This window comes from Saimiri boliviensis, chromosome 7 (genome assembly GCF_048565385.1).
Source record: "Saimiri boliviensis isolate mSaiBol1 chromosome 7, mSaiBol1.pri, whole genome shotgun sequence".
Lineage (NCBI taxonomy): Eukaryota > Metazoa > Chordata > Mammalia > Primates > Cebidae > Saimiri > Saimiri boliviensis.
The window spans coordinates 119,548,333-119,559,302 of record NC_133455.1 but is presented as its reverse complement, the minus strand read 5'-3'; the positions used below and the strand labels follow the sequence as shown (position 1 = coordinate 119,559,302).

Below are 10,970 nucleotides of genomic sequence, written 5' to 3'. Positions count from 1 at the left end.
CTTTTTGAAGATCAGTTGATTGTAAATATTTGTCTTTATTTCTGAGTTCTGTATTCAGCTTCAATGGTATACATGACTATTTTTATGCCAGTACTATGCAGTTTTGGTATTTATATTCTTGTGGTATAGTTTGAAGTCAGGTAATATGATGCCTCTAGATTTGTTCTTGTTGCTTAATCTTGCTTTGGCTATGCAGGCTCTTTTCCAGTTCCATATAAATTTTAGAATATTTTTTCTAGTTGTGTGAAGAATGGTGATGGTCTTTGATGGGAATTGCATTAAATTTGTAGATTGTTTTGGCAACATGGTCATTTTCACAGTGTTGATTCTACCCAACCATGAGCATGGATGTATTGTCATTTGTTTGTGTCCTCTATGATTTCTTTCAGCATTTTCTGTATTTTTTTAATAGATCTTTCAACTTTTGGTTTGGTGTATTACTAAGTATTTTATTTTATTTTTGGCAGCTTTTGTAAAAGGAATTGAGTTTTTAATTTTTTTTCAGCCTGGTTGTTATTGGGGTACAGCAGTGCTACTCATTTGTGTACGATGATTTTGCATATTGAAATTTTATTCAATTCTTTCCTCAAATCTAGGAACTTTTTGGATGAGTCTTTAGGGTTTTCTAAGTACGCAGTTACATCATCACCAAGAAAACCAGTTTGACTTCTTCTTTACTAATTTGGATGCCCTTTATTTTTTTCTTCTTTCGGATTGCTCTGGCTAAGGCTTCTGGTACCATGTTGAATAGCAGTTGGGAAAGTTGGCCACTTTGCCTTTTTTCCAGTTCTCAGAAGAAATGCTTTTACCTTTTCCACTTTTAGTATAATGCTGCCTGTGAGCTGGTCATATATGGCTCTTATTACCTTGAGGTATTTCTCTTCTATGCCAATGTTACGAGGGTTTTAATCATAAAGTGATGCTAGATTTTGTCAAATGCCTTTTGTGCATCTATTGAAATGGTCATTTTTTAAATTCCATTTTTGTGATATATCACATTTATTGACTTATATATTTTAAACCATCCCTGAATCCCTGATATGGAATCCACTTGACTGTGGGGTGTTACCTTTTCAATATGCTGTTGAATTCATTTAGCTAGTATTTTGTTGAGGATTTTTGCATTAATGTTCATCAGGGATATTGGTATGTAGTTTGTTGTTGTTGTTGTCCTTTGTTACTTTACTGGTTTTGGTATTAGAGTGGTACTGGCTTCATAGTACGACTTTTAAAAGATTCTTTCTTTATCCTTTGGAATAGTTTTGGTAAGATTAGTAAGAGATCTTTAAATGTCTGATAGAATTCAGCTGTGAATCCATCAGGTTCTGCAATTTTTTGTTTTTGGCAATGCTTTTATTACTGTTTCAATTTCAGTACTTGCTGTTGTTCTGTTCAGCGTTTCTATTTATTGTTGGTTTAATCTAGGATATTGTATATTTTTAGGAATTTATCCATTTTTTCTAGATTTTCTATTTTGTGCATGAAAAGGTGTATATAATACCCTTGAATAATTGTATTTCTCTAGTATCAGCTGTAATATCTCCTGTTTTATTTCTAATTAAGCTTATTTGGAACTTTTATTTTCTCGACTTATCTCGCTAATGGTCTACCAGTTTTGTTTATCTTTTTATAGAACCAGATTTTTAAATTAGATTCAGTTCTGCTCTGATCTTTGTAATTTCTTTTCTTCTACTGGGTTTGAGTTTGGTTTATTCTTGTTTCTCTAGTTTCTTGAGATATTACTTTAAATAATTGTCTATTTGTGCTCTTTCAGACATTTTGATGTAGGCATTTCATGCTATGAACTTTCCTCTTAGCACTGCTTTTGTTGTATGCCAGAGGTTTTCATAACATGTCACTATTATGGTTTAGTTCAAAGAATTTTTAAATTTCTATCTTAATTTAGTTGTTTATCCAAAGTTCATTAAGGAGAAGATTATTTCATTTCCATGGATTTTGTGTAGTTTTAAGCGTGCCTTGTGTTATTAATTTCCAATTTTATTTCATCATGTTCTACAAGGTTACTTAATATAATTTAGATGTTCTTAAATTTATTGGGACTTGTTTTGTGTCCCGGCATATGGTTTATCTTGGAAAATATTATTTGTGCTGATGACAAGAATGTGTATTCTGTAGTTGTTGGGTAAAATGTTCCATAAACATGTGCCAACTCCATTTATTCTGGGATATAGTTTAAGTCCACTCTTTCTTTGTTGACTTTCTGTCTTGACAACATGTCTTGAGCTGTCAGTAGAGTGATGAAGTCTCCCACTATTATCGTGTTGATGTCTATCTCATTTCTTAGATCTAGTAGTCACAGTTTTATGAATTTGGGAGCTCTAGTGTTGGGTGCATATATATTTGGGATGGTAGTATTTTCCTGTCGGAGAATTTATTTTATCATTATATAATGTCCATCTTTTTAGATTTTTACTGTTTTTGCTTTGCAGACTGTTTTGTCTGCTATAAGAATAGCTACCCTTGCTTATTTTTGCTTTCTATTTGCATGGAATACCTTTTGCACCTCTTTATCTTAAGTTTATGTGAGTCTTTATATGTTAGTTGAGTCCCTTGAAGACTGCAGAAACTTAGTTGTTGGATTTCTTGTTAGAAATCCGCCATTCTGTATCTCTTAAGTAAAGCATTTAGGGAATTTATATTCAATGTTAGTGTGGATATGCGAGGTACTGTTCTATCCATCATGCCAGTTGTTGCCTGAATAACTTGTGTGTGTGGTTCTCTTAATTTTTAAATAGGCCCTGTGAGATTTATATTTTTAGAAAGTAGTATTTTTTTGTGTGTTTCGAGGTATTGTTTCAAGATTTAGAATTCCTTATTGCACTCCATTGGAAAAAAAATAAAGATTTAGAACTCTTTTTTTTTTCTTCTTTCATTTGTTGTAGCTCTGTCTTGGTGGTGACAAATTCTCTCAGCATTTATTTGTTTAAAAATACTATCTTTCCTTCATTTATGCAGCTTAGTTTTGCTGGACACAAAATATTTGGCTGACAACTACTTTGTTTGAGAAGGCTCATGGTAAAACCCCAATCCTTCTGACCAGTAGGATTTCTGTTGTGGAGTCAGCTGTTAATCTGATAGGTTTTCCATGAGAGATTTCCTGATGCTTTTGGCAGCTTTTAAGATTCTTTCCTTCATCTTTATTTTATATAACCTGATGACTCTGTGCCTAGGTCATGATCTTTTTTCAATGAATTTCCCAGGTGTTCCTTGAACTTCTTGTATTTGGATGTCTACATCTCTAGCAAGGCCAGGGACATTTTTCTGGTTTATTCTCTCAAATAAGTTTTCCAAACTTATAGATTTTTCTTAATTCTCAAGAACAAAAACTATTCTTAAGTTTGCCCATTTAACATAACTCCAACTTACTGAAAGACTTTGCTCATTTTTAAATTCTTTTTTCTTTGTCTTTGTCAAATTGGGATAATTGCCTTGTCTTCAAGCTTTAAAGTTCTTTATCTGTTCTAATCAACTGTTGAAACTTTTCAATGCATGTTGTATTTCTCTAAGTGTGTCTTTCATTTTCACAAGGTGTACTTGTTTTTTTTTTCTTTATGATATTTATTTCTCTGAAGAATTATTCATTTATATTTTGTATTTTTTAAATAATTTGTTTAGGTAGTTTTCATCTTTCTGTGGTACTTCTTTGAGTAAATTAATAATCAACCTTCTGAATTCTTTATCTCGTAATTCAGAGATTTCTTGTTTTGGATCCATTGCTGGGGATCTAGTGTGATTTTTGGGTGTGTTATAAAATCCTGTTCAGTCATATTATCAGAATTATTTTCATGATTCTTTCTCATTTGGGTAAATTATTTCAGTTGGAAGATCTGAAACTCAAGGGCTGCTGTTCAGATTTTTTCATTCCATGTGGTAATCTCTTGTTGTGATGTTCTCCTTTTTCCCCTATGGATTGGGCTTCTTGAAAGCTGGACTGCAGTGATTGTTATTGCTCTTCAGGGTCTAGTGACCTAGCAGGGCTACCAGGCTCCAGGGTGCTGCTGGGGAATGTCTGTGGGGAACACTCCCGTGTGAGACCCCTAAAAGGCGTGAGTCTCACAATACGGTGAGTTTGATCCCAAACACAGTTTCCTACTGGAGGCAGTTGAGCTATCCGGAAATATAGGAACTGAAAGATGAATGATCAGTTTCTAATATCAACCACAATATCATTTGGGCCTAAAACTATGCATTGCTGCTAGACCGAGTGACCCCCTACCGGCAACCAGTTCCTGCTTTTAACCTTTTTATGACTTTAAGAATAATCCTTAAACCTTACTTACCAGACTGCCTTGTACCCTAGATAATGGTTTAACTGTCAATATTTGCAAAGCAAAATGCCACCATAAGGGATGGCTTTGATTCCTGACTCAGAGATTCCTGAATGGGGAAATTGAGTTGAGTTAGGAGTAGACAAAGGAGAATCCGGTTAAAAGATATTCTGATAAGCAAAACCAGAAAACCTTTTCACATCTCAGTTCTAAAACAAGATCAAACCAGAGATACCTGCAGCCAGGAGGAATAATGTCTGGATGTAAACAAGCTTTGTGATCACAGGAAATTGTTACTTTTTACAACCATTGATTGTGTATCTGACTTTTCAATTGTATAGGCCATGTAAGGTATACATTTACATTTCGTCTTGCAACCATTGTGTATTTGACTTCTCTATTGTATAGGCCATGTGAGGCATACATTTACATTCCTCTTACTATGATGTAAACCAGAGCCAAGAAAGTGTATTTATTCCTGGCCTTTGAAAAATAAAATTTGCTGTTTAGGCACAGCCTATCAGCCCTCCAGACGCCTCGCTTTCTCTCTCTCTGTCTTTATTATTTTCCCAGGCGCACTCCCTCTTCCAGGTATTGGGACCCTCTTGCAGGTCGAGAGACCCCCGGGCAGACGTGCCTACCCGTCCCGGACGGTCCACGATAAATGTCTGCAAAGAGTCCTGTGAAATGATCCATCTTCAGGTCTCCCAGCCATGGAAACCAGGATCTGCACTGATGTAGGTGGCAGGGGAGATTCTGTGAGGACCTTGATTGTAGATATGTGTAGTGTGCTGACTTTCTCGAGCGCTGGTTATGCTAGCAATGAAGTTGTCACGTGGACAGACTCAGGACCTCTGCTTAGCCAGGATGTTTTAGTCAGTGGAATTGGCTGCTGTCTTCTTACTTTGAGCAGGGTTTTACTGCCATGAGTTGCTGTAATGGCTTGAGTTTGTTTGCTCCAGCCAGGTGGCACTTTCAAGACAGCAACAGCTGTTGGAGTAGAAGGGATACAAAAGCTTGCTCTAAGTTGGCCAGGATAAGTATTCAGATTTCTTAGGCTATGAACAAGGCCATATTGCTCCCAAAATTTATGTTTTTTTGTGCGTGTGTTTGGATACCTGGGCATGAAGAGTAAGAACATCGGGTGGGGGCAGGGTTACGCATATCTGAACTCAGACTCTTCTTGGGTGGCGCTTGCCATAGCTGCTGTCAGGGATGGGGTTGGTTCTCAGGCCAAAGGAGTTATGTTTCATAGGGGATTATGGCTGCCTGTGCTGCGTCACACAGGTCACCAGGGAAGTGGAAGAAAGCTGGCAGTGACAATCCTTAACCAACTCCCAGGCAGCTGAGGAGACCAGTCTTGCTCCTGCTGTGACCCACCAACAGGGCCAAGTTTATATCAGTCATTGCCCCTGGCTACAAGCCTCCAAGAAAGCAATCAGGCATTTAGGCCACACCCCTCCATGCCTTCCCACACTTTAAGCCACAGCTCCTGTGCTTATATCTGCAGCATTCCCTGTTTGCTCCCTGGATTGCCATCAAGAAAATTTGTGCCCAGTCAGCATAATTACAAAGTTCAGTTGGAAGCTTCCTTCATCCTGAGACATCCTCCCTAATTCTGCTGGTCGCCTTCTCCAAGGACCCCTGTGAGATAAAGTCATCCATCGCTTTGCTGGGCTCAATCTGGAGAATGGGAGTACCTACCAGGCTCTTCCAGCTGCTTCTTCTACTTTTATATTTTGCATGGCTCCCTTTCAGGATTCCAGTGGGGCTGTGTGTTCAGAGGCAGATTTTCCCCCACGAACTTTTTTGGCGATCTCACAGAATTTGCAGTGGCAAATTGTTTCAATGGATCTATGAATTCTTTCAGTTTGCTTCATGTATTTCTGAGGTGCTTTTGGAGAAAAGTTTACAGTTTGAGTCTTCAAACACGGTTCTGTCATACAAGTGGGAGCTGTACCTTACTCCTGTCTCCTGTCATTTTCTCCCTGTGACTTTACATTTTTAGACAGACTTAAAGAAGTTAATCTTCCCAAAGTGATGTAATTAATATATCATATATGCTCTGGAATCTAAACTTAAATATAGGCAATATAAGATCTCTGGGATACTAAAAAAGATACTGTTTGTCTTCCTCATATGCAGAAAATAGAAATAAGCTGTCCGGTCTGACTTGGTTATTTGGGTTAGTTTTTTAGTACCACCATCTCGTCAATACTCAGCAAGACACCACCTTGCAACAGAAAGAAACCTTAAGAAATATCTCCCAACAGCTAAAATCTCTTCAGGTCCAGAACATGGAGCTTGCAGAAAAACTGCAGCATGTGACTGAAACACTCTGTCGTGTGCTCTAGGACAAAACTGGAGGTAAGCATGTCCTGGTCACTCTACCCCCGTGCTATCTTACAACAGAGAGCTGGAATTCCCACCAGTGAAACCAAGAGCCAAGTATTATTTAACTAATGGTCTGGCAAACTGAATAAGGAATTTGTGCTTCAAGTTCACCATCAGTTATTGGGAGCGTGCTGTTCATATGTGTCTGTGTTCCTATACATGAAGGGACTGTTCAAATGCAGACACTTAAAACAATAAAAACAATTAACTAGAATAATAAAAATAATACTATGAGTAAATAAAATACAGGGTTATGTCTCAATTTGCCTCAGCAGATGTTCTTACAAATTCTTTCCTAGAGAAAAGTAAACAAACTCATAACTATGGTTTTCAAATTTTAAGAATCATACAGGGACTGGTTCAAAAATGTAGATAACCTGAATCCAATTCCAGTTATTTTAATTCAGGATAACATAACTGGATATGAAAATATGTATTTTAACTTTTAATTTTTTTTTTTCTGAGATGGAGTGTCATTCTGTCACCAGGCTGGAGTGCAGTGGTGTGACCTTGGCTCACTGCAACCTCCGCCTCTCAGGTTCAAGCAATTCTCCTGGCTCAGCCTCCCGAGTAGCTGGGACTACAGGTGTGTGCCACCATGCCCAGCTAATTTTTGTATTTTTAGTAGAGATGGAGTTTCACCATGTTGGTCAGGATGGTCTCGATGTCTCGACCTCGTTATCCATCCACCTTGAACACTCAAAGTGCTGGGATTACAGGTGTGAGCCACTGTACCTGGCCATGTAAATTGGTATTTTATAGGTAAAGAGAGTTCTTAGAAAGTGTACACGTTTGGTTTGGAAATTGATTGGTATTTTAATTTCACTAGATGTATATGCCATTGACAAAACATTTGAGAATAGTTCATTTTTAGTCCACACATTTATCTGGCCAAAAATATTCATTTTATCCTTAAAATTATGTATATTTCCATATAATCTATCTATGGAGAGAGAAATGAATTTCTTCTGAACTTTATTCCAATTTTTTATCCCATTCTTTAGAAATAGAGTGTGATTAAATTTACTTTTTCCTTCTCTTAAAGGTTTCATATTGTATTAGATGACACAACCCCAAGAAGCAGAGGCTGTGTGGCCATCATCAACGGAATGGCTTTCTCAAAGGACTGTCAAGAGTTGAGGTGGTGTGCGTGTGAGAGGAGGGTGGCAAAAGCGAAGCCAAAAAGCCTTCATTAGCCTCCCTGAACCATTTGGCAAAAGTGATAGACTCTCCAGCTGCAACTACAACAGAGTTGAGCCAAGTGAGGTCAATGCAAGGGCTACTTGAGACGTTGGGCAATGAAACATTATCAGGAAAGACCATCTCTGTCACTAGTACAAGATGGAGTCTCATGTTTCCTGCTCACAGTCACCAGCCTTTCCAAGCTTGGGTCCATGCACATATTTACCAGTCACAAGAAGTCCTATTTATATGCCACTAACCAGTCTCAGAAATTCATAATGTCATCTACCTTCTTGGCTTAGAGATAACTTTTAGCTTTCTTTATTCTCAATGTGTAATATCACCTCCCTGTTTCCATGTCTTCTTTACATCTGGAGGAGTGAGAAACTTTTTAAAGTAGAAGAAATATTGGGAAGTAACATCTTTTGCCCTGACAGCCAAGTAGTCCATCTGAATTAACAGTCATTCCCCAGATTGTACCACCAAATGCACAAGGAATCTTTTTCTTGTTTCAGTTCACACTGTTCACTTCCCAGTCCCTCAGTAAAGACCCCATCTACTATGTCTATGGCCTGCTTCCCAACAGGGATGTCTCTTGTTATGAGAATCTCAATGTCCTATAAACAACCATCCCTGTGTCCATTAAGATTCTGGTAATTTGGTCCTTTTGTAGTTCATGAGCATGATGATTGGGTGTTCATGAGCACATGTGATATATGCCTCCCTCTGAACCTTGTTACGATGTCGGTACATTACCCATCTGACCTGGGGTGGGGGGGTGGATTTCTGATAATTGTCTGCCTTCCATAGGAATTTCTTCTGGGAAAGAAATATATCCCAACTCAATTCCATATCAGAATTACTCTCCCTGATATTCCCTTCAAAATTGAAGACCAAAAAAAGTCACTCTCTTCATGTGCACCTGTAATAGTTTGATTTCCGTCCCTATTTTCTTTCATTTGACTCCAATTTACACCATTCATATACTGAAGATTTAATGATAATAAATGCGACCACAGTGAAGTGTGTGTTTTAGAATGGACTTACGATTTGGGGGAAAATTCAGCATGGGAGTGCTTCTCAAAATATAACAATCTGCCTTACTGAGAGTTTTTGGGGAATCGACAAGAGTACTGATTATGTGATTATTTGGGAAAAAAATAAGACGTCTTTGAAATGCATATTGTCTACAAGGGAACAGTTCTAACACTTTACTAAAATGAAATATTTTGAGGCAAACTCGTGGCATCAATACTTGGTTGATGAGTAAGCTGAGTTGCATTAGTGCACATGATTTCTAATCAGATCATGAGACATGAACAGACAGTGACATCTGTGTAGCTTTTCCTTTGGTAGGCACTCCTTTCTTGAGATGACTCCATGAGCAAACATAACTGGGATTGTTGTGAGTGACACCATCACAGCTACCAAGTTTATTGGTTCATTGATAAATCAATTATGGGGTTTTGATGCTAGAAGGATAACATATTAGAAATCTTTATTTTTCAATAGTGGAAACTAAGGTGCTTCACTTTTGTTTTCAGTAAACATCTGTTTCATTTTGAACTAACATAGAGTAGCAATTACATGATAGAAAGAACACAGTGCTCATTTTCGTAAGACTTCATTTCATAAATTGTTGCTTAGCAAAGACTATTGCAGATTCTTCCTTGAGAACTTCCCATTTTCTGTTGATTTCCTTAAACATTTCTTCAGGGTTGAACAAGTTCTGTCGATATATTGTGTCCTGCAAAGAAAACTGTATTTGTGGTCAAAAAATGAGGATTTTAGATCTCTTATTCTGATTTACTTATTTGGCAAATTGTTTTACTTCATGGAGCATATTTCATTATTTATGAGGTAGAAATAGTTATAATTTCCTCATAATATTACTGTTAGCTGAAATGAGGTAAATGTGAAATCAGTTTCATAATCTGAATTGCAATATAAAATGTAAGAGAAATCAAGAAAATATTTTAAAAAGCGTGGTGGCTCAAGCCTGTAATCCCAGCACTTTGGGAGGCCGAGGCGGGTGGATCACGAGGTCGAGAGATCGAGACCATCCTGGTCAACCTGGTGAAACCCCATCTCTACTAAAAATACAAAAAACTAGCTGGGAGTGGTGGTGCGTGCCTGTAATCCCAGCTACTCGGGAGGCTGAGGCAGGAGAATTGCCTGAGCCCAGGAGGCGGAGGTTGCGGTGAGCCGAGATTATGCCATTGCACTCCAGCCTGAGTAACAAGAGCAAAACTCCGTCTCAAAAAAAAAAAAAAAAAAAATGGATCTAGTGATTTACTTTTGAATATAGGGGAGCACAAACATGCATAAACAATGTTAAAAGAAAAACTTTAGACAAATTAAATTTAGGGGGGTTTAATTGAGCAGTGAATGTTTTGTAAATTAGGCAGCCTCCTGAGCCAGAGTAGACTCAGGCTCCAGCACAGCCAGGTGGTGGAAGAAGATTTATGGACAGAAATAGCAAAGTGTAGTAAAGAAAAAGGGTGTGAGGTAGAGAAAAAACTGGACTGGTTACAGCTCAGCGTTTGCCTTGTTTGAACATGGTTCAAACAGTTGGCTACATATGATTGACCAGAATATGGTGATCAGCACAAGTGTAGGCTAGGGTCTGTTTACATGTCACCTTGCTATAGTTCAGACAATGTACAGAGAAACCTTTAGACAGAACTTAAAATATGTAAGGAGACAACAGGAGAAGTTTTGTAGTTAAACTTGTTTTAACAACAAACTTCTTTGGAGATTTGTATTTAAGAAAAAATTGTAGAAGGACGCCTGCATTAAGGAGCTAAGGAAATCATTAGCAAATATTTTCTGTGATGAGAGCAGATGTTCAGTGAAAGTAGTTCATATTATAGATACACAAGAAGAAGGGAGAATTCAGTCTGTAATTAAGCAATTGTTATGTAAGCCTTGGTGCTACAAAAAGAAAATATGGTTCATGGAGAAAGTCAAATGATTTGGGGGATTAAGTTGTAAAACAGAGACATGTATTCTAAATGTTTTGACCCCTAGCATCCTATGTAGTTGCAGGCCAGCTTAGGGATGTATGGCAAGCATCTCTTTAAACGCTGTTGATGTGAAGAGTCT

The 10,970-nt window shown here is 37.6% G+C and overlaps 1 non-coding gene across 1 annotated transcript; it reads left to right on the top strand.

The window, feature by feature from the left end:
- Nucleotides 1–8,526: 8,526 nt before the first annotated feature.
- LOC120360820 (small nucleolar RNA U13) lies at nucleotides 8,527–8,631 on the top strand. The gene has a single exon (XR_005577237.1). It is a non-coding gene; the product is annotated as a small nucleolar RNA U13 (small nucleolar RNA).
- Nucleotides 8,632–10,970: the final 2,339 nt, after the last annotated feature.